The sequence below is a fragment of the Rhinolophus ferrumequinum genome, chromosome 17 (assembly GCF_004115265.2).
Source record: "Rhinolophus ferrumequinum isolate MPI-CBG mRhiFer1 chromosome 17, mRhiFer1_v1.p, whole genome shotgun sequence".
Lineage (NCBI taxonomy): Eukaryota > Metazoa > Chordata > Mammalia > Chiroptera > Rhinolophidae > Rhinolophus > Rhinolophus ferrumequinum.
Genome location: NC_046300.1, coordinates 38,827,003 through 38,851,400, shown reverse-complemented (window position 1 = coordinate 38,851,400; position 24,398 = coordinate 38,827,003). Strand labels below are relative to the sequence as shown.

At 47.4% G+C, this 24,398-nt stretch overlaps 1 protein-coding gene across 1 annotated transcript in view; it reads right to left on the bottom strand.

The window, feature by feature from the left end:
- The window catches only part of CLSTN2 (calsyntenin 2), a 569,251-nt gene that overhangs the window by 428,105 nt on the left and 116,748 nt on the right, over positions 1-24,398 (bottom strand). The window lies entirely within an intron of this gene.

Genomic DNA, 24,398 nt, shown 5'->3' with positions numbered 1-24,398 from the left:
ACTGAAGCTCAACAAGCAGGAGAATGAAATGTGCACGCCCTGGAGGGGATCCGAGGGAACCAGGACTCCACTATTTAGGATGAGGAGAAAGAAGGAGGGAAGGGGACCGGGAGTCGGGGGAGGAGGACAGGGGACAGGAGTTAACAACCAAGACTGAGAAGGGGAAATAGGACGGCCGAGGTGAGTGTGGGATGCAGCTGTGACACTTCCTGGCAGGATGGCCTGGTGACATGATTTATTACTTCAACTATCATTTACTTGACTTTAAGTAGAGTTGGGTTTTTACTTAGCCTTAAGAATAATATGTGCAGAATAATCGTTTAGGGGGTGAACATAGGGGGCAGTGCCCCTGCCTCCCCCTGAGGAAGCCCGGATGGTGCCGTGGTCTCTGCACAGCTTTGTAGCTTCCACCTAAACACCTTGGCTAACAAAGGGTTTAAATCTTTTCAGGAGACCAGACAATATACACACTATGGGGAAGGATGTGTGGGTCTGGGGGCTTCCAGAAGAGCCGAGCTGCACCCAACCACCCCTGATTCCTGGTAGTTGGCCCTGTGGCCAGTCTACTCAGAGAAGGGGACCCCCTGCTAGGAGGAGAGTCCACCTGCCAGGTGCACTCTGCTCAGCCTGCCCTGCTGATGGTCGCACACACACCGAGTGGGCAGGGGTGGGTGGAAAACTGGAGGGTTATCTTCTCTGGTGCTCCATCCCTTCCCCGAGGGCAGTGAGCACCGAGAACACTCACAGTGAGCAGAGTTTCCTCTGTTAGTACAACCCCTTCATGCTGTCATTTATTTGTCTGAGGCCACAGCGGCAGCAATCAGACAGGTCATTTGACTCCCAGCTCACTGCTCTCTGCAAGGTGATTTCACAGCAGTTTCCCACAGTGCCTGCTGACCGCCCCGTGGGGCACTTGGTCCGTCTCCCATTTCTCAAGGTAAGACCCTCAACCGCTGGAAGACTCGATTCCCCATGAGAAAAACAATGACACCTCCCTCCAAGGCCAGGAGCAAAGGAACAACATTTGTCAGCCCTGGGCACATGCTAAGTGAACAGCAGCTTCTTGCCCTGCGCTGTTCGCTCCTCCGCTCCCAGGGCGCAGAGCAAAGCATAGCGCCAGTGTCCTTCCATCCTCTCATCAAGATGCACTCACTTCCTTCTTGGCAGGATCCCTTAGCTTGTCCCAGAGTATTTTCCCAGGTGATGATTCTGGGACGATTCCTCAGCGAACCGAACAGGGAGACCATAGAGCATCCCAGGTCTGAACATTTCCAAACAGGGCCAGGAAGTTTGTGGAGCCTCAAGTCTCATCAGTGAGACAGATTCTGGATCCACAGCAGCCTCCAGGGAGCCCATGCCCCAGGAGGCAGGAGGGAAGCCCAGGACGAGCTCTCTGTAAAGTCCCATGGGGGATTCTGAGGCACCATCTGGCTGGAATAATTGCATCCTTGTTTAGGCTACAAACATTTACTGTGTGAGTGCCTACTAAGTGCTGGGCATTGACTGGGAACCAAGATGAATGGAGAAAATCAGACATGGCAAATGGAAAACCCGCTGTACTGTGTGGTGAGGCAATGAAGGTAAACCAGGGAGCTATTGTTCCCATTCATAATAGAACTTTAAAACACAATATAACTGTTAAGCACATCAACAGAATCTCTAATGAGATATTGTTCCTTTTGTGTTTGTTTCTGAGGCTTTGTGCTTGGCTCAGACGAACCGCGGAGGAGTCATGCATGGCCCATGCTTGTTTCATTTCCACCTCAAAAAATGAAGAAATGTTTTCATTTACTGAGTGATTTCAGCAAATGATTTCCTAGAGGAGTGCAGTAAGTCATCATACACATTTTCCAAATGTCTTCCAACTGTAAACGGATTTTGGTAATGAAATGCTCTCGGTGTCTCTGTCACAGGCCGCCCAGGCAGGCTGGGAGATTTACTAGGAATCCCTTTCCTCACGGAGAGCTGGGAGCTGACACTGGTCTGTGGGTGAAACACGAAAACCTGTTCACGGGCATAGCTCCTTGGAAGCAACAGTCTGAGGGGCCCAGTCTGGGGAGTAGATTTCCTTTTGTCTCTGGATCATGTGTCACCATTGAAAAGCTCAAGAACTTCTGTTCAGGTCCCATCAACAAGGTGTGCTCCACCTGGCATCACAGCGCCCTGGCTCTGTCCCACCCTCCCCCCAGGCCTCTCGGCACAGCCTGCTTCATGCCTCAGGGACCACGTGTTGACAGAGCACCAGGCTGTGCTCAGTGCTCGTTCACAGCAATCCCAGCATCAGTCTCCAGGGGTCACGGTCATCCCTCAGCCCACCTTTCACATCAAGACACAGGGACTGGCTCTGGGCCACAAACTTGCCTAAGGAGACACAGCTGCTGACCTTGCCGTATGCCCCCCACTCCACCACACCAGCAGAAACCCAACGTCGGTCTAGATCCTTCCACCATGTTACTAGACCTGCATACCTTCAGTGCTCCCCACCGTGGTCAAGGTCAGGTTCACATTTTCCAACCTGGCATTTTAGGGCCTCCAGCTTCCCACCACAAAGCTCTGTCTCAGCCCTGTGACCAACATCCTCTACCCTCCCTATGCCTTCCCTGCCTTTTTCACCAATCTTACGTCCAGCTTGCCTCTGGGCCTTCATTTCCCCCATCAGAAACTTCACCCTATCCCTAAACTAAGTTTGTCCTATCCTTCAAGGACCACACCCAGCCTCCCCTCCTCCAGGAAGTCTTCCCTCACTGGCCTACCGAGCCCTCTCCTCCAATGAGATTCCATCGTTCCCTAATTATGTGCTCTGTGTTAGTGTTATGTGTCCAATAGGACTTAAGGTCCCAGAGCAAAGGTATCATGATTTCATCTCGCTGTTCCCCCATATCACCTGACACCATGTTAGACACCAGTAGACATCTGACCTGCATTTCTGCATCCTTTCATAATGCCTTTGTTTGTTCTCATTAATCTTGGATGGAATAACAGATTGAGCAATATAAAGCAGCAGAAAAGGCCACCAAAATGGAGTAGCTTTAAAGATTCAGGGCTTCACTTTTCCTTCCATGTCTTGGGTGTTTACAGCCTGCTGAACCAATATTGCTCTGCACGGGGCACATCAGAAGGGCTGCCCTCGGAGCAGTGCAGGGTTGTGGCTTAAACTTAAGAGCTCACACTTAGGAGAACTACGTAAGTGGTCAATCAGTGCACTCAGAGGTCACATAATCCAAGATCACATCTGAACCTCGGCCAAGAAGGGAAGTCAGAGGTCAACCCAAGGAGAGCAGAAGGACCAAGCTTGATTTCTGAAGGGTGCACAAGACCACACATGAGAAAACAAACCCCGAGTCAGAATCTTAAGAGGACTGGGCAAGTGGAACAGGAGGTGAGAGGGTTCGCAGAGACCAAGGCTCAGCCAGCTGAGTAACTGAGTCCGGGTCACGTTGAACATGAGTAGCCACTAAGCTGACTGGTCTCCAGGAAACTGGGGCACAGACTAAAGAGACTGAGGATATAAGAGAAGGGGCAAGCAGCAAGGTAGGTTCCCATTTGTAGGTTTTGCCTCAGGTATCTGACTACAAGTTGTGATGGGCTCTCCCAGAGCCCAAGGAGAGAGCGAGGTATGACGCATAAAATCACTACATCCCCGTGGCAGGTCAAAGCATCCCGGTACTGAAGGTCCCTCAGGCACCTCAGACCCTTTGGGGCAGAACGACGTGAGGTTGTGGGGAGTGACAGCTGCCATGGAAAGCTGGCTTCCTTTGTTTTTCGGAAGTTACTGTGAAGGTCAGCTCAAATGACCTTGAACGTCAGTGAAGAGTTGGTGGACATCAATGTGAAATGGGGTGTGGATAGGGCATCATGCCTCAGCTGTATTCTAGATTGAAAATATAAGGCTTTCCGAAAAATGTCTCCCCCACCAAGTGATGGCATATCTAGGTGTGACATAAAAGTCAACTTTGATATATGTGTTCTGCATAAGAATAAAGCAGACTCTGGATTATCAACTGTGTCTGGAACTCATTGTCTGGCCATTATCAGAACAAATCCCATTCGCAGATAATGGACATCTGTTAAATTTTCCACTGTTAATAGAAAATGTTGCCTGTGGGACAGAGACTTTTATGATAACACCATTTCTTCTGTGATAAAAGTGTTCTAAATCTTATTTTAACCAAGTGATTGTGTTTGCAGTTGGTTTTCTTCGGGGGAAAGAATCATGGGCCACGAAAGAATCCAACATGTCAGAGATGTCACAGAAGAATGAAGGACTGATGAGATACCAAACTCTCCTACCTTTAGCCTTCCATCCAGCCCACGAGTTCAGTGGCTCCAAATTCTTTAAAACCCAGACTCCGTAACCTGGACTATGGGACTCACAGGGATATGGCTTGAGTCTTGCATGATGGTATTGCCGCCCTTGCAATTTACACTCTAACCGTGCCAACATTTTGAAGTTTCCACTTGTTGCAGACATTACCTTCTCTCCCTGCCCTGCCACATATTGCTTTCTTGAACTCCTCCCTATGCTACAAACTTACCTTACCAAATTAACTCCAAACTCGCCTCTTCTGAGAAACCTCCAGTGGCGTTCTTTTCCCATCTCTGGCTGGATTAGGAGTCCCTTTTGGGGACCCCACACAACTTAACAGTGATCCCCATATGACCTCAACTTATGCAGGTACGTTTACTGTTTTGTTTTCTGTGCTTAACTTTGAAAGTACATTCCTCAAAAACAAGGGTTTATTTATTCACCTCTTCATCCACAACACAACCCAGCTCAGGGATAAGTAGATAGATGAAGTCTTGACTGGGTAAAAGGATGGACTCATCCCGAGAGCATGACTCTGGGAGGTAGAAAAATGGACCCTTCTAATGCAAGACACTGAGAGACAGCTAAAAAAACAAACAAACAAAAACAAACAAACAAACAAACAAAAAACATCAAAAAAAAGAAGTGGGGCATATTATCAATTCACCTTGGATCTTTAAAACATAAATCCAGTAAGACGCATGGCCACAATTCATCTTTTTAACCTTGAATTAGCTCATTTGCCTTACATGCAAGTACGTGCACTGGCTGAGTCCCAATTCAAAGAGTGACTGGGCTTCTTTAGAGGTTTCTGCATCCCCTGCCATTGGAAGTGGGTGGCAGGGGTGGGAAAGCTTGTTGCAGCATTGGGAGAGGGATTCACGTGGCACATGGGAGGGTTGCTGTTAGGCTTCCCTCTAACACCTAGAATTTGTGACTCTGGAATGGGCTCAAGTTCAGCAATATGCTGCACCCTCCATCAGTGTGCTTTGCACCACGTAGCATCAACTATGGGTGCCTCGAACCTGAGCAATGGGTAAAATAAGCATAAAACAAGCAGCACATTCTATCGAAGTTGTCTGTGGGCTTGCTTTCTGCCAGATGTTGGCAGAAACTCCACCACTGTAGGAAATTAGATTTTTGTCAGGCAGCTGGAATACATCTCAATGCATATTTATTCATATAAACCCCGACTCCTCACCTTAGTGAAAGCCCACAGATGTTAAAGGACGCGCTGGAGCTCACACAGCTGCTTTGAGGCTTCACCCAACAGGAACCCCGTTTTCCCATTCCCTGCCTGGGACTCACGTCCTCAGTGCTGGACCCATATAGATCTCTCTCTCCACCTTTTGGTCATCAGCACAAGGCAGTGATGCTGCAAGCATGCGTCGGTGCCTCTCGGAAGGGCACATGGAAAATGCATGTGCCAATTTGCCACGAGAAAGGCAAAGAGCACACGAGATATGCTGACTCACTAGGATTTGACCTGCTATTCCTCTGGGGTCCTGTGCAGCATCATGTAAAGTCTACATTCCTAGATCAAAGGAACCTATTACTTGTCCATGGTAAGAGCTTTCTAAAAGCAAGGGAGAAGGTCCCTTACCGATCTCTGATTTATGTGTCACATCAAAAATATAAGTATCAAAGATCTACCTTTGATGCTTGCTGAATGGAGGCAGAGGATCAAAGTTTACTACTTCGAAGAAGAAAAAAGAAGGAAAAAATCCTCAAAAAAGATCACTGGGCTCTGGCAACAGGGATGCTGACGTGCTCACTCCTGTTATGACCCATGGCTGTGTCCCACCCACAGATGCCTCTGAGGCAGCATGACCACCAGAGCTAGGTAGCGTCCCTGTGCGGAAGGAGGACTCCCCAGCAGTTCAGGGCTGAAAGCCAGCAGATAGAAATCCTACACTGAAAACACAAACTCATCATGCACCACGCAACACAAGAACCAGCTTCTGCCTCTGGAAATGCAAAGACACTCAGGAATGAGGTCGAGGGGTGATGGAAGGTGGGAGAGACAAAGTATTGGCTATAGGCTGAAGAGAAAAAAGAAAGGCAGAGACACCCAGATATCTCTGAATGATCAGAGCTGCTGTTTGGGAAGGCCTGGCTTTATTCTGTCCATCGTTCATTCATCCAACTAGCCACTAATTCATTCATCCATTCATCCATCTATCCAGCCGTTTATTTGATACAAATTAATCAAATAGCAACATAGTAGACTTGTGAACAAATTAGATCACGCTTTACCTCATAGAGCTTACAATCTTGAAAAAGAGACATAAAATATTCAAATCATCCCAAAAGCAGAGCAGTAAAAACTATGATAAACACTGTGACAGAAGAGGTCAAGAAGCCACAAGTGCTTATTAAGCCCCATATAGTGTCCAGCAGTCAAAAAGTTTCCATGAGGAAGTAATATTTCTGTTAAGACCTTATGGAGTCTAATTGTCCAGCGGAGGTATCAGACTGCTCCAGGGAGCAGAAAAAGCATGTGCAAAGGTCCTGGGGTAGAAAAGAGGATGTTATCCATGGCTGCACCCATTTGGAAAGTGCATACATTTTCCACATGCTCCTGAAACACACATGGAGAACATATAAAAGATCAAGCTTAGATGTGAGTTCACCGCAGCCAGGAGCCACGCACAGTTCTTTGTATCACCAGCACCTTACACAGGCCCTGGCAAAGGTCAAGCCCCAGAATGAGTCATAAGCAGGACACTACGGTGGATATGAGAAGGATCATGGACTGAACAAAAAGATTTGAAGTGGTACAGACGAGTGGCCAAGGCACTCCCGAAGGGGATGGTGGGAAGAGCAAGGCTGGAGGCAGGCAGACATGTGGGGTGTGATAGGAACCAGGAACCACCCCACCGCTCAGAGGGGTGTGTGTGGAAGATCAGATTGTAGTGTGGGGCATGGAGAAGAAAACAAAGGTCCGCATATTGCGGATCTTAAAATCCAGGGTGAGCCTGACTCATTCTGATCCCAGCAAGGCGCAGAACTGGAGACGGAGCCACTCCCAGGATGCAGTTCCCAAACTCCTCTGCCTGCCACCTGCAAAGCAAAGTCCAGAAGATGACCCACCCCGCAATATTTCAGTAGGTGAACCCCAGTGCAGACAGCAATGCCCACTGCCATTCTTCCCCCTGCCAGCCCTCCCGATACAGCACACAGCCCTCTGAGGTCTAGGGGTAGGAGAGAAGGCAAGTACAGGCCAGCTACAGGAGAGGAGCCAAGAGCGGGGAATAAAGTCAAGTCAGGAGAAAGGGCACAGGGGGGAGCAGAAAGGACGGCATTGCTGCATTCCAGTCCCACTTCGGAGGCCTCTCCCTGGGCACTCCCTGCTGGGAGTCTGGAGCCCAGCTTACCCCCAACCCCCTCCAGTTACAGTGGTTCAGTCCCTGCAGCTCTCCCAAAAGGCTTGTTGTCTCCAAACAGCAGGGGAGAGAGGCCCTGCCCAACACTCACTCCAGGCAAGTGAGAGCAGCCAGCAGCAGCATATGGTTAGTTAAAAGGATCAGCCAGCAGGTAGTTACCTCGGCATGTTATATAAAAAATAACATTTAATAAGTCATCTAAATCCAGAGAGCAACTTTCTGAGGGCCAAAGAGCTATTAAGTTGTAGAGCTTGATCATTTAACCCCAAGCATTCTCTGATCTCCAGAGTAGCGTGATAGCTAAATTCTGGAGCTAAAAATGAGCGAAGCTCCCTCCCGCAGGCAGATTCCTGTCCTCTTCCTCTCTGAAGAGTTCGGAAGTGCTCCTAAAGGAGATAGGGGTGGTATGATATTGGGGCACAGCTTGGAAGCAGGAAGAGGAGCACACGAGTGGGGGTGGGGGTGGGGAGGTGGGTGAGGAATTCGCCCTGTGACCTACCAGCCCCTGGGGCTCCGGCACAGAAAGCCAGAAATGTCCTCTCCCCATTCCCGACTACATAAAAGAAACGCCTCTGCCTCCGTGTCACAGTTTGCATTTTCAGTCTGATTCATGGGGAAAGCACTGGCAGGTAATCTTTACCCGTTTCAAGTGTTGAACTTTTCACACAGAATACTAATGGCCAACATGCGGAGGGAGAAACATCCACCTCGGTACTAAGAAATTAATCTTTCAAAATAAAGGAACAAATGAAAATTCCAAATGCTTTCCTCTCATATTTTCTATCTTTTCTTCATTGCTCATTTTTAGCAGTGTCTCGCCATCAGTGAGAGATTTGTCCCAAAGGCGGGCAAAACCCAAATTGACCAATGTGACCGTCGTGCCACTTCCCCACTGAAGGGCTCTTTGCTTGCAAAGCGCCATCACTTTCTCACACATTTTCACCTTTTGCTCCATTCTGTCATCAACAGAAGCATCTCCCGTTCTTTCCGAGGCCCATTTTCCACAAAGAAATAACACGTTGATGAATCCCTAGGTCCCCGGCCTCCCTGTGCATGCTCTGGAGGTCGGGACAGGGAGGTCAGCGAGCCGCCTTCTCCACCTTTCCGACTCACCTTCCACATACAGCATTTTCACAGTATCGCCGTCCAATCTGTGCTTTGGGAAACTTAATACTTGATCTGTATCTTTAGCCCTCCTGCAGAGACAGGACAAAGAGGCTCAGAGCGTTAGGTGTCCCTCAGCTGGAGCAGGCTGAAATCTCCCCCAGCACATCACTGCGCTATCCTCGTAGCACACCTTGCACTCGTCTGATGTCAGTGGCAGACCCTGGACGTGGCCTAGCCCGCGTGGGCTTGTCGAGCTCCAGCCCCTGGGACAGAGCTGATCTGAGAGCATGTGGAATGGTGGCTTCACCGATGGAGTCAAAGCAGTCAAAGCCAAGAAGCTCGAGCGCAGGTGGGTCGTGGAAGCCTGTGTGGGCAGCAGCACCTCGGAAAGGGGGGAAACAACCAGAACGAAGCTGGGGTCCAGGAAGCTGAGAATCTTAGGAGTGCAGAGGAGTGAGGGCTGGGAGAGCATTAGTGTTGATGAAGAAAAATCCATGGACCAGGGAAAGAAAGTTGAGTTGGGATGAACATGAGTCCAAACGGGACCCTGAGTAGATGATGTCGAGATCCACCGTCGCTCAAAGGACACCTGGGTGCTATGCTCCAACATTCATTCAAACGATGTTTCCCAGGGACCTACTGTATACCAGCCAGCCCCAGGAAGGTCTTGGGGGTTCAGGGGTGAAGCCCACACGGTGTTTGCAATTTAGGAGGTCACGCTAGAGAAAAAGACTAGAGCACAGACAAGCACAGCACAGTGAGTTAAGAGGGGTGAGGGCGAGAGACCCGGCTGCTGTCAGAGCCTAAAGAGGGGCACCCACTGGGCCAGGGAAGGGACAAAGGCTCCAGGAAGGTTTCCCAATATCCTCTGTGTTCCAGAGGCAGCAGGAAGACCATGAGACTGCACGGGAACCCCGGCCTCACGCCAGCTGTGCAACTTGAGTCTACAGACGACATATTTTGCTATCAATCTCCTCATCTGTAAGATGTCCCTGAATTATGAAAATCATGCATATAAACACACCCACCACAAAATCAGTATATGTTAATTGCTCCCTGCCAAATAATCGAGAATAATCAAACTTTTATGCACTGGACCACTCAGAAAGCTAAACACAAAACCCAGTATATTCTTCCTCAGATTTTTTTCTAGCATTTTAAAAATAACTATTAGAATCTCATTTTGGAAAAAACAATGTGTAGACTCACATTCCTCCCTTCCATCCGCCCTAGCCATCTTCTCTACAGTGTCCATGATATGTGAACCTTCCACCTCTGCTGGGGTACTCCCGGGGCCCATTGTTACCTTTTGGAGGGATTTTCTGTATCTCTTAGAGGCTGGCGCTCCCTCCTTAGACATCTGATGCTAATGTGATTATTGATAATCCACAGATTCAAAAGGCCACATCCACCACCCCACTCTTTCTTGGCCTGTGCCTCAGACGCCACTGTGTGACTATAGTGAAGTCTGAAACGCCGAGAAGGTGACGGCCTCAGCAAACCAGAGCCACAGTTGGAGGAGTAGCTGTTTCCCACCAGGCGCCATGCTAGATGCCTCTACAAACACCCATGATGCTATTTGAGCCTCATAACCACCCTGGCTAGGAAGACAGGCTTAGCTCTTTTTGCAGATGAAGAAATCAGCCAGTGGTCGTGCTAATAGCACCTGGAACCAGGATTCAGGAACGGGTCTTTCTGACATCAAAGATCACACTCCATACCTCAGCATTCCTAGATCTCCTTCTGCATAGACGTTCACTTCTCAGTTCTCCTTTCCAACGACTAAGAAAACCCTAGCTTTAAGAGGCCAAACACAGCTGCTGTGTGAACCAGAACGTTGGACTGTTTTTCCCAAATTCTCATTCTCTCCAACTTATAAACTAAAAAGAAGTATCCAGTTCATAACCAGCTCAAAAAACCCATCCCAGAAATAAAAGATTGCATGTATTACCACGACTCTGCTAATACTACTGATTCCAACCCCTCCCCCATACCCGCTCCCTCCACACCATTCCCCTTTTCTCTGTTCTAGTGCCGGGAACGCTTACATCAACCCCAAGACAGCACTTATAGATCACCACGCGTCACTCTCGCCCTCTTCTGCGAGTGAGAATAATTCCAGGCCGTGGCACAGCTTTTCACCTCTCGGTCCTCAAGGCCCCGTATCAGAGACAATATACTCATTACGTGGAGCTCCTGAGACAGGTTGCTGGTGGCTTGCAATCCACATTGAAAAGTTACCTTTAATTTTCTAATGCTCCCAAAAATACATTGTATCACACTTTGGTTTCATGTTGGCAAAAATATGGATCAGTTCTGCCCCGACCATCAACCACGGTGCATCGGGCAGTTCCAGATTCGAACTCCCAATTCTTCAACGAACCAGTCAACCCGCAGAGGTTAGTTCCATGCCTCTGCGCTTATCACCTTGTTAAGGAGATAAGCCAAGCATAGGTGCAGAGTGAAGGATGAGAGCCAATCACAGGGGAGCTGCTGCAAGCCTCTCCCTACACTGATCTAAAGGAGGATTGGGGGGACGGGGCTGAGTCCTGAGGTCAGAGTTTAAGTGGAATGGAGAGAGGCTCCAAATACCCGCCCACATGGTAATCCCTGCTTTCCCCCTCTCTCTGCCCTCCTTCCTTTCCATCCCTGACACCCCCCAAATTAAGCTTCTCAGCGACTTTTCATTGGTTGATTCATTTCTCTCCAGTTCCAACCACTTCCCCGGAGACGGTGATGTAATAATCACAATCAAATCTGGATTGGATCCTGGAGAGTCCACATGTAAAACATCAAACCGTTAAATCCCAGCCGAGGAGCAAGTCCAGCATTCCACACGCTGGCAGCTACAGCTAGATGGGCATTTGATACTGGATAAAAAAGGACACCAGAAAAAAGGGTTTTGTGGGCAGTGGATGGAAGAGAAGAGTGTTTTGCGGTTGAGTATTTCCAAACCAAAGGCTTCAATGGATTTTCTCCCTCCCCTCTAAAAGAAGGGGAGGTTGACAAAACCCCTCCCGCTCCAGGCACAATGGGGTTTTGTAGGAAGTCCTCACCAGCGGGCAGGGCAGGCCTGTCTCCACAGGGCGTTAGCAGAGCTCATTCTCCCTGAGAAAGGGGTGCCCCCTACATCTCTTACTATTGAAAACTTCTGTGTAGTACAACAGAAACAGAACTAACTGGAGCAACGGAAACAGTGGTAGAACTCTTGGACTCTTTAAGAATCTTGTTTTAAGGAAGGAATTTTGAGCAGGTGCTGACAGAAAGACTGAGAACCCTACGTTGTGTACGAGAGCTTTGCGATACTACACTCGCCAATCAGCCTGGGAAGGCCTGGAACAGGTCAGAGGGGAGGGTAGCCGGCAGAGAACAGAGGAAGGGTCAGCAGGAGGCACAGAACTGCTAGGACAGAAAGCCCCAGCAGAGCGAGCCCCAGGAACCAGCTCCAGCTGTGGCTGAGAGTTCAGGCTCACTGTGGAGCCCCCAGGCAGCACGGGCAGTTGATCAGAATGCATGTTTCGCTTGAGTTTGCTTCTAATAAGTTTTATATGTTTTCTATTTCATTGAGAGAATTTGGCCTTTTCCACTCATCTTAGAATTGAGAGGTGGAAAATGCAATTCAAGCATTAAATGCTGGGGAGCCAGCGTAGAGAAGAGGCGTGATCGGCAGCTCCAAAGCCCTGTGCTGGCTGGGCCGCACTGGGTGCAGAACTTCACCCCATAAGCCAGCTCTGTATAAGGCAGCGTTTGGAGCTGTGAACCCACAGATGCAGAAGACGTGGTCTCCATTTTCATGGAGTTCTCACCTTTCAAGTAGTTGTAGGTCAAGCCAGGAGGCCAGAGAGAGCTATAAAAATATAGAAAACAATTCACACCACACAGGCTAAGAGCCAAATAAATCATACAGGCCTTCACGGCGGTGGAATTCCTGGGCAGTGCCCTGAGGTCTGGGGCAGGCAGGTGGGGGGAGGGCAGGCAGGGGGGCAGGGAAGACTTTAGAGAGAAGCTGGGTGTGAAGGTGGAGACACCACTGCTGGAGAGAGGGCCGACACTGACCACACAGCTCAGCTCTCTGAAAGCTCGGTGAGAGCAGGGATGTAAATCTGCTTTGCTCACTGAGGTGCCCCCAGCACATAGTAGACACTCAGTAAATATTTATTAGAGGAATGAAATAGTATTTACTGAGCTCCTACTATACACTAGGCATTGGAGTTATAAAGATAAATAAGAATCCTTTGTCTCAAGTAGCTTCTAGTCCAGAGGGAGAGAAAGAAGAGTAAGCAAACAAATGATTTCAATTCAGAGTGTTAGGTGTTATCACGAAGCTATGCTCAGGACGTGCATACCTCCAGGCCTGGGAATATTTATCTAGTTTGTCTGCTGTGTCGTATACAGAGAATAGAAGACATAGAGACCTTTAACATTCAAACTATGTGAGTGAGAGCATAAGGGGTTCAGTTCTAACGCAAAGCAAATCAAAAGCGTTAAAAACAAGAGTCTCCCGTTTCACCTAACAATTCTCCTAGGGATTTATCCCAGAGTTATAAGGATTAAAGATGTGCACATCAAATTGGCTTTAAGGTTACTAATTACAACACTGCTCGTGGCAGGAAAAAAAAAAAAAAAAACTAAAAGCCCAAAAATACAATATTGGTTAAATAAATTATGGTACATTCATTCAATGAAATACAATGCAGCAATCAACACACTACACCAGGATATTTAATGACATAGAAATATGTCTCCAATACATAGTTATGTGAAAATATAACATTCAAAAGAAAATGCACGCAATAAGATCCATTTTGCATAAATATATACCATGTTTCCCCGAAAATAAGACCTAGCCGGACCATCAGCTCTAATGCATCTTTTGGAGCAAAAATTAATATAAGAACCAGTTTTATTTTACTATAATATAAGACCCGGTCTTATATAACATAAGACCGGGTCTTATATTAATTTTTGCTCCAAAAGACGTATTAGAGCTGATGGTCCGGCTAGGTCTTATTTTTAAGAATAAGAAAAGAAAACACGGTATTTTCCTTGAGAAAAGTCTGAAAAAAATGTACTCAAGAAAGTTAAAGTGATTATACATGCTAAAATGAAAGGAAAGTTTGTTTTTTTCCTTAATTGTATCTTATCCAGAATGATCATGCATTGCTTTTATATTACAGAAAATGAACAGTGAGTGTCCCATACATACTCTGAACAAACACCACAAACTAAACCGGCTGCCTAGCTCATGTCAAGCAAGTGAAGACACCAGGGCTTTCAGGGCCATCTTCCCTGGGGACAATCCTGCCACAGGGATCACCCACCACATGCCTGTCCCAGCCCTTGGCTATGTGGAATCAGCATTAAACTCCACTATTTAAAGTCTTTTAAAAAATTGATACCTGGCAAGTTAGATCCCTAACACTCAGAATTTCCGGACCATGTCCTTTCTCCATTTCTCCTTAAAGACCTTACTTTCTCCCTACTTCAAGCTCAAGTGACCTCATTACAAAACAGAAGGCTCTAGAAACTCCCAAGTTTATTTATTATTTATTGATGATCTCTAGAAAGGACATGTGCAGGAGCAAATTCTCTCTCCGGCTGCCTTGAGTAATTTGACAGCAAAGAGATTACCTCCAGGAGGGTAGAGAAAAACATGCTGGGGGACAACACAATAATGAAAACCTGTGTGCCAAATAATGACCAGAGTCTTCATTTTTCTCCTTAATATTTGCTAAGGATGAACCACCCGGATGAGCTTGTTTTATGATGGAATCATAAAGAAGCCACTTGCTGACAGCTCTGCCCATCAGGCGGAGTGTGGGAGGCAGGCGCTGACATCCATCGCCTGCTCAAATGATATGTCACTCACATCCCAAGGCAGGTCCTTCCCTCCAAGCTATTTTTGCATTTTTATATCTCGTTTTTTTTTTCTTTCTTTTTTTTTTGCTGCTCTGACTGTAGAAGCATTGCTACTTGCTGTGGATAGCTGAAACGAGGAGAGCCGGTGACCAGAGCCTGAATTTGTCCAAAATCGCCCAGGAAGTCTGGAGGGAGGACTGTAATTGGTGAAAATAAGCACAAGACAGGATGTGAAGGGGTAACTGCAGGGAGGGGGATGCTGGTGCCCCCCTCCCGAGTAATGCTGATGTGGACCCTCCTATTTTTCCCCACTGCTCACATCCCTGATGACCATGAAATGGAGAGGGGTGGGCGCAAAGCTGAGCTTTGGAACCAGAAAGAGCTGGGCTTCACTGAACCACCTTCTTCTCACCACCTGCACAACTCCAGCTCACACAATAGCTGTGTGACATCAGGCGAAGTCTTTAACCTCAATCTCTTCATCTGGGAAATGGAGAAACTGACACGGCCTGAGCAGTGAGGGTGTAAGGACCTGTGACAAGGAGAGTAAGCTCCTGTCATGGGCTCGGGAGTGATAAATGGGAGGGTGCTTCTTTTTTCATAGTATTTAAGGAGACATCAATTATCAAAAGATAAACCCCCAAAATTTCCCATTTATTTGGAAGTTAAGAAATACACTTCTAAATAACCCATGAGTCAAAAGAGAAATCATAATATAAACAGAAAATATTTTGAATTCAATGATAAAAGACATGTACACATCAAAATACGCAGGATTCGGCTGAAGAAGTACTTACAGGAAAATGCAAAACCTTAAGTGAAGAAAAGACAAAACATTAATGAGCTGAAACACCCGTCTTCCTTAACTGGAAAAAGAAGAGTAAAATAAGCCCAAAGAATGTAGAAGAAAAATAATACAGATTAAAGCCAACACTAATAAAATGGTAACTGCAATTTAGAAAAGACTACGAAAGCCAATAGTAGGTTATTTGAAAAAGCTAATAAAAAATGATAAACTTCTGGTATGGCTGATAAAAAAGGGAGGAGGAAATAATCAGGATCAGAATCACTAGTGGAGGCGTTTTGGTGGGCACGGTTGCTGCTCCCAGACTTGGCCTCTGTTTCAGGATGAAAACGCAGGAGACAGATAAGACAGTGTCCCTGGAAAAGCATCAGGCAGAGATTTGGGGCAGGTGAGTGCTCCAGGCAGGATGTTCAGAGGAAAGACCGTTCCTAACTGGGGAGCCCAGAAGCTGCTCCAACAGGGGGAAGAGTACAACCCCCGCTGCTTCTTACAATGAGAGCTTTTAATGTCCAAGGGACTCCAGTGATCTGAAAGAAGACTACGTATCCCATAGTGGCCACGAGTGCAGGCTCAGGAGTCACATGGACCTGAGTTTGCATCCCATCTCTACAACTAACTAGATTTGTGATCATGTACAAATTGCTTCACCTCTCTGTGCCTCTGTTTCTGCACCTGTAAAATGGGAATTAATAATAGTACCTCCCTGATAAGGTTGCTGTCAGCATTAGAGGAGGTGAGTACGGAGTACGTATTCGGTTGCATCGAGTACTACTACGGATATTATTCTTTTCACACGTCAGTGAACACAGTTGAATATAACAATTTGGGCAAAGAGGCACACCTGCCCTTCTGTGGATGGGCCCATAAAACCAGGCATCCCTCATCTGTCCAATCCCTTCAACAGTCATTTACGAAGCACCTCCTATGTGCCAAGAACAGCTACCATTCCCACCCAGGTTGTGGAGGAGCTGCCAGGAAGGGAGGGGCACCTTTGATCAATGCCCACCCCAGTGCACACTCCAGACCGGGCCTCCTGTCCAACCCTAGCATGGGCAGGGGGTAGGCAAGGCCAGGAAATATTCCCCCGAAACTAAAGAGCCCAAGAATCAAGACAAAAATGGATGATAATAGCCTTGACCAGAAGTGGCTAATTTTTTAAAAATAAGCATTTTACCTAAGGAAAATCAAAGGTCAAATTGCAGGTGGAAACAACAACCGCAAATTACAGCTTTGACCTCCATGTTTATGTCAAGAGTTTTGGGGCTGGTGCTTCCAGGGCCAGAAACAGAGGAGGACAGCTTGGCTGACCAGCCACCCATGGACAACAGGCCTCCTCTCCCAAGGGCACACCCCCTGTGGCTTCCCAGCACCCCCAGAAAGCGGGCCTGCTTTCCGCAGGGGCCCGGTGGGAGTGGACTGAGTTCAGAGCTTTTCAGGCGAGTTGTGCAAGGCCCAAGGGTCATAAATCACAGAAATGGAAAACAGGAGTGAGGAAATAAAACCCTTGGCTTCCCTCGAACTGCCAGCCACTGTCTGTGGGCTGTAAATAACCATGGTTAAACCAAGCACGCTTTGCACTTCTTAGTAGGGAAATGCATAAAAACATCTGATGTGAGGATTTTAAATGCTTCAACATTCGCTGCCAACATTTACTCAACTACGCAGAGCTGCGTCACCCAGATCTTTAAGGAGAGCCTTGGTGCCTGTTTGCCCACCCTCCATTGCCCCTGACCACTGCCCTAGGGGACCCTGCCTGGTGGGGTTCTGGGTGGTATCATGAATGAGAAGCAGGGGTCCATTAGGCCGAGCAGGAAGTGGGCAAATGACCCAGGAAGCTGAGGGCCCAGCTGTGGCATTCACCATTGTGCAAGGCCCAAATCAGTCAGCTCGTGAGTCAGTGACTGAGCCCAGATGTGAACCCATGTTACCTTGGTTCCAAAGCTCAGGCACATTTTCAACAGCCACACCAAAAGCCTTCCCAGGAAATATTCTTACATCCTGTGATGATGACTTCGGAGTTGGGATTCCTTTCTCTCCCCTGTAGTGCAGGAGATCCTGCCGACTTCGCCAATGTGTCGTGCGGGGTGTCAGGCGGGGTCTGTGGGGTCTCTGGTCCCACTCCCCACACAAGAACGCAGGATATGGTGAGGCCAAGAAGGAACACCCACGGAGCCATAGGTAGGGGAGTCACACCACTATACTCTCACTGGCGGCTGGGTTGGAGACACAGGAACCAGGAGCCACACAATTCTCAACCCTCACTGCGCCGCTTGCAGACTCAGCCACCACCTTCTTGCTAGCTCCCCCTTTTCTTTTTGCTAGTGTAGCCACGGCAGTTATATTCATGGCTAATGGCTCACTGGTTACAGCTGACGGCCAACTAGCCACAGCTGCTGGCCATTTGATCACAGTCGATGGCCATTTACTACCTGAGCCAGCACCTTTCTATGTGAGGCCGAGAGCCTGGAAACTGCTTTTTGGGGCTCTGTCCCCACACTCCACCCCTACAGGGTCTCGCCTCACAATCTACGCGACAAGCGTCTTCCGCAAGGGGCCCTGTGCGAGGAGCCTGGAGGTGAATGCTATTTCCTGGACATAGCCAAGCTCTCTGGTCACAGCCAGGGTTTCTCAGGGCACCACCAGTATTTCTGGGCACAGCCAGACTTCCTGGACTTCTTAGGGTACCACCAGTCTCCCCGGGCACAGCCAGGGTTTCTCAGGGCACCACCAGTACTTCTGGGCACAGCCAGACTTCCTGGACTTCTTAGGGTACCACTAGTCTCCCCGAGCACAGCCAGGGTTTCTCAGGGCACCACCAGTACTTCTGGGCACAGCCAGACTTCCTGGACTTCTTAGGGTACCACTAGTCTCCCCGGGCACAGCCAGGGTTTCTCAGGGCACCACCAGTACCTCTGGGCACAGCCAGACTTCCTGGACTTCTTAGGGTACCACTAGTCTCCCCGGGCACAGCCACTCTCTCTGGACACAGCCAGACTTCCTGGACACAGCCAGGGCTCCCAGGGCACTGCCACTCTCTCTGGACACAGCCAGACTTCCTGGACACAGCCAGGGCTCCCAGGGCACTGCCACTCTCTCTGGGCACAGCCAGACCTCCTGGACTCAGCCAGGGCTGTCAGGGCACTGCCACTCTCTCTGGACACAGCCAGACCTCCTGGACTCAGCCAGGGCTCTCAGGGCACTGCCACTCTCTCTGGGCCTCTCAGGGTACCGTGCTGGAACAACAGCGGCTCACAGTCAAGGTGCTTACATATTCTCGATGGCGGCCGGTCAAGACACAAAAGCAAACATCCCCCAGTTCCACTACATGGTGGTATGTTCCCAAACAGTCAAGCTGTCCATTAAATTAGGGATGGAAGGCAATTCCCCATAGTCCATAGTCATTCACCAGGGCTGTCCTGGGGGTGAGGGATGACCTTGACCTCACCCTCAGCTCCCACGGAGGACTCAGCAAGCCTTTCCTCCTGGGACTACAAGTCTTGCATCCGGGCTGCCTCAGCAAGCACTTCCCAGCCCACAGGGCCGCAAGGACCTTCGCTTTCTCCGGCCTCTGCTGGTTGGGGAACCGTCCACGTCTTCCCACCCCTCCATGGGGTTCCAGCTCTCCAGCAGCTGCTCCTCCTAGTCTTCCTGCAACTGAGTGTTCATAGGCACAAATTGCTCCACCGTCCTTCGGAGAGCTTTGGCCGGCACCGTACCCTGCTCGCTGCACCATGTGTAGTGCAGGAGATCCTGCCGACTTCGCCAATGTGTCGTGCGGGGTGTCAGGCGGGGTTTGTGGGGTCTCTGGTCCCACTCCCCACACAAGAACGCAGGATATGGCTAGGCCAAAAAGGAACACCCACGGAGCCATAGGTAGGGGAGTCACACCACTATACTCTCGCTGGCGGCTGGGTTGGAGACACAGGAACCAGGAGCAACACATTTCTCAACCCTCACTGCGCCGCTTGCAGACTCAGCCACCATCTCCTTGCTAGCTCCCCCTTTTTCCTGCTAGCCTAGCCACGGCAGTTATATTCATGGCCAATGGCTCACTGGTTACAGCTGACGGCCAACTAGCCACAGCTGCTGGCCATTTGATCACAGTCGATGGCCATTTACTACCTGAGCCAGCACCTTTCTATGTGAGGCCGAGAGCCTGGAAACTGCTTTTTGGGGCTCTGTCCCCACACCCCTCACCTACTTCTTCCAACACTTTCTCTGTAACTTTCAAAATTCACCTTATCCCCGTGAGCCTGGTCGTCAGCATCCCAGACTTTGTGGATTTTGCACGTTCATGTTCACGGTATCTCTTTTAGTCCGTGAGTGAAAGCCATGTTTTGGATCACCCGCGGGCCATCTTTGAACCAAGTTGCAGCATCGTCATTTGTGTTTACCATGACAGTCACTGCAAATGAAGATGAAACGACATCATGGCAGCCCGTGGAAACAAAGATTTCAAAGACATTCGAAAAGAAAAAGGTGAGGAGGGAAAATGAGTCCTCTGGGTGGAACAGGCAAGAAACAGACCTCAATCCATGCCCTCCACAGCACGCTGCACCTGTGCACACACAGCCAGCGTGCCTCAACTTGTTAGCAATAAGCATGGCAGGAAAGATCCAAAGAAGAAGGCTGCTGGCCTCAGCTCCAGGGATAATTAGATTAAACTCTATTTAACACACATTTCAATAAGCCACGATGCTAGCATTATCTTCAAATAAACTGGGTAGCTTCGCAGTATTATCGATGACAGCTCATTAAAACTGGCATTTGAAGGTTTTGATTAATCATGGATCTGAATAGCCTGAACTAACAAGCAAAGCCTAAATGCATTAATATGATTTTCCAAAGCCTGTTTATGTAAGTAGGCTTTCTTTTCATTAGTGCTATTGACCCCAAAGTATAGATTTTATATATAAAATTGAATCTGTGTCTCTACAACACCACTGTTAACACAACAGCCACCCGTTAGTTTCAGCAGAATAGCCCACAAATCTCGTAGGAAACTTAATATTGTTAACTTGAATTTTACTGGTTTCAAATTTGTTTGTATATCATTTATACATGTGTTTTTTTATTTATAGAATTATAAGACCTATAAACCTATGAAGGTTATATTTAGTTCAACATTTCCACATTTCAGAGGAACATCATGATAAAAATAATTAAATTCAACAGAAAGGGTTTCTGAGAATTTCTTTTCCCCTTAATTGGAATCAATACATTACTCAGGTTTGAGAAACACTGACACAATGAAACCCTGATGATGGGCATTTAGGTTATTTCCTATTGTTTTTCTAATACAAACAATGTGCAATTAATTAATCTCCATTTCCAAGTACCTTTGTGTGTTTGTATAGACCTGTAGGATAAACATCTAAATATGGCAATGCTGGATCAAAGTCTGGATGAATTTACAATGTTCATAAATACAGTCAAATTACCCTCCAATGAGATTGCAAATACTACTTCCAAAATATGTGTGCAAATGTCTGTTTCCACACACCCTTGACATTTTTTATATCTTTGCCAATCTGTTAATCCGACAGGTAAATAAAGATATATCAGAGTTGTTTTAATTTACATTTCTTTAATCAAGAGGGGAAAGAGCATTTTTCCATGTTTTTCCATTTGTTTATTTGAGATCTTTGATTTCTTTATTGTGTATTATGAACTGCCTGTTGATGCTTTCTGCTGATATCCTATTAGATAGCTCTAGTATTTTCTCATTGATTTGTTGAGACTTTGCATACCATCTCTGTCTCTCACGTTGAGGGTAATTTGTCTTGTTTTCAATGTGTCTTTTAGCTTTGCTATAATAAATTTACTAGGTAGGCTTTAAATTTTTTTTAAAGCCAATACATCAACCTCTTTCCTTTGTAGTTTTTGTTTCCTCTTAGCCTTTTTGTAATTCCACTGATTAGTATTAAATATTGTATTCATCTAGAATTTCTTTCATATAAGGCATCAGGAAAGTATTGAGATTATTTTTCCTTTTTCTAGATATCAACATAGTTTATTGAATAGTCCATCTTTCCTTGGTGATTTGAGATGTCATCTTATCATATGCTAGACGTAAGTTCTCCCAATATTTGGACCTTTTTTTGCACTCTTCTGTTACATGGAACAATTTTCTACTCTTGCACCAATACCAAACAGACAGATTTAAGTAGTGGGTATTTAGTAAACATTTTGAAATTTGGTAAGGCTATCCTGCCCATATCAATCTTTTCTAATGGTGTTTGTTTGTTTGTTTGTTTGTTTTTGTGTGTGTGTCTATATTTTCATGTGTTTAATTTTCTAGGTCAGAAGTTTGCAAACTTTTTCTTAGAAAAACAGACAGTAAATATTTTAGGCTTTTTGTGGGCTTTCTGTGGGCCCCCGACCTGCCCTGGCTATCTGTGTAGGAGTGACAGCCCGACTTATGGAGTGCTTTCCCACTGTGTCCATGTGAGCAGTACTGCCTGAGGGTTGAGGCATCCCAGAAAAACCTGTGATCAACAATCTTGCCTCCTCCAACTTTCCTTGACTTTCAGGTTGAGGCATCCTCTTACCATAGGCTCTCTATACCGTGCCCAGTCTTACCTCCTTCCTGAGGAGCCTTGCTTTACCTAACTGCTTGTTGGGATCATGGATTGTCTGTGGCCAATTTCTCCCTAATTCCCTGCCAGGACCCTCTCCTGGCCCTCTGCTGGCCCTCTCGTCCTATCCTCATGGAGAAAGGCAGTGTGGGTACAGGGAGAGCACAGACTAAATGGTCCAACCCAAGTTCAAACCTCGCCTTTGCCAATGTGTACTGTGAGGCCAAGATGTGAAGTTCTCTGCCCTCAGCTTTCTTACGGTAAAGGGCAACAGGCATACTTCCCTAGTATGGCTACAGGGATTGAAAGAGGTAATGCATAGACAGGAAAGCCACTCTTATGACGTGGGGCTCGTTATTCATCAACAGGATGGTCGTAACTCACTTCTCATAAAGCCAAGCGGCATTTATAAGGCTCAGACTCTGCCTGTGAAACTTAGGAAGATTCTGTGAACAACTCTACCTTTCCCACCACCAGGGTCTGCCTTCAGTAGTCTAGGAGAGATCTACCATGGCTTCATGTCTCATTGTCATGCTGTCCCCAGGATGTCCCCCTGGGCATCACTCTCAGTGAGTGGGGGAGCTTATGACCTTACATTGCAAAGAGGTAGACAGAACTGAAAATGACTATAGGACAACGCTGAGATCCAGAATCGGATCTTAGGCAAGATCTGAGGCAAGATCTAAACTCGGGCTTTCTTCTTGGAGGAGGAAGACCCTCTCACTCTCACTTTCCAAGGCTTGGTTTCCCTGTCAGCAAGATATGGATAAAAAAATAAGGGTAGTTAAATGTTATTGGACACCTACTATGTGGCAGGAGACAACTCCTCCCCCAAGTCCTATAGCAGAGATTCTATTATCATCACAGAGATACACAGGGGTAAGTGACATGCTTAAAGTGGTAAAAATGAAATTAGAACCAGGCAATACGATATTAGAACCTAGGCTCTCAACGACTGTCACCTATGTGCCGGTCTCCATGGACCGCTTTAAATCATATGCAATTCACCCACAAAGTCAGGTCCGTCGTGGATGTTCAATAAACCATGGTTGCCTTTTCTTGAGGCAGACATTGGCCTTCCCACTAAGTAGTGGCCTCTTCCCACTGAGGATCACATTAGAAATTGGCCATATCTTCAGATACTGGCCAGGCCATCCCATCAGAAATAGGTCCCTCCTCAGGATGACTCAAAAAGGTCATGCTCCAGCTAATGCCTGCCCGAGGAGCGGACCGTCACAAGGTGGACTTCAATACATAGGTATTGTTCTTCAGTGGAAACAGAAACAATGCACATGACTAACACATGCATCTAAAATACAAGTACTCGGGGATTCTTAAAGTCCATCTGGAAGGGAAGAAGGAGGTAAAAGCATAAACTCAAGAAAAAGTCCATATGGAACCTCAGGGTTGTCTACCAAGCGCCAGGTACTTGCAGGCATAAGTTTGTCTGGGCCTTAACTCTATTTATAGATGAAGATTCTGAGGCCCAGAGAGGTTAAGTGAATTGACCACATTCCTGGAGCTTGTAAGAGGTAGAGCTGGCATTTAAAAGCAGTTGGCTCCAGGACCTTTTCACCATACTTCAGTGCCACCCTCTACCTGGCTGAAATGGGTCCCCATAGAAAGAGTGGCATATGCCCAGGACAAACTCTGCCTCCTGCATAACTGCACCAGGTCTGGCCCTGTTCTGGACCAGACTCTTTGCCATCCTTGAAACCATCTCCTGAGGAGTAACTGGATGTAAGAGTCTGCCCCTGCTGTGGCCTTGGGAGTCTTGAAGAAATAGAGCTGTGGTCTCAGTGCCCAGCACAGAGCCTGAACTAGAACCAAATGAGTCACATACAAATCGTGTCAAGATACCACAGACACAACCTCTGCCAAGAGGGCAGAGCCTTTCTGTCAACCAGAGATAAGGTAACCTAATACACATCGCTATTTTTTAACCTTTTCCGGAAGGTGGCAAGATGAGGTGAGGAGACTGATTATTTCAAGAATTCCATTACCTGAAGCCAACAAGGCAAAGATACCACATCAAAACAATGGGAATAAGCCCATTTCTCCCAGAAAAGTGCCCTTTCTACAATGGCCACCCATAGGGGAGCCCTTGTGATCAGAGGAGGTGACAGTGCCTGTGATCCTGGCATTTAGTTGTCAGACACACTCCAATTTCCATTCAAACACCACCTCTTTATTATGTGTGACTGCTGGGACATCACTGAACCTTCCTGAATCTCCACCTTTTCCTCTCTAAAATGGGCACAATGCTTATTTTCCTGGACTTCTGGAGGTTTACATTAGATCATTTATGAAACATGCTTGGCACAAAGTGGGTGCTCGGGGTGGCAGCTCCCTCCTGG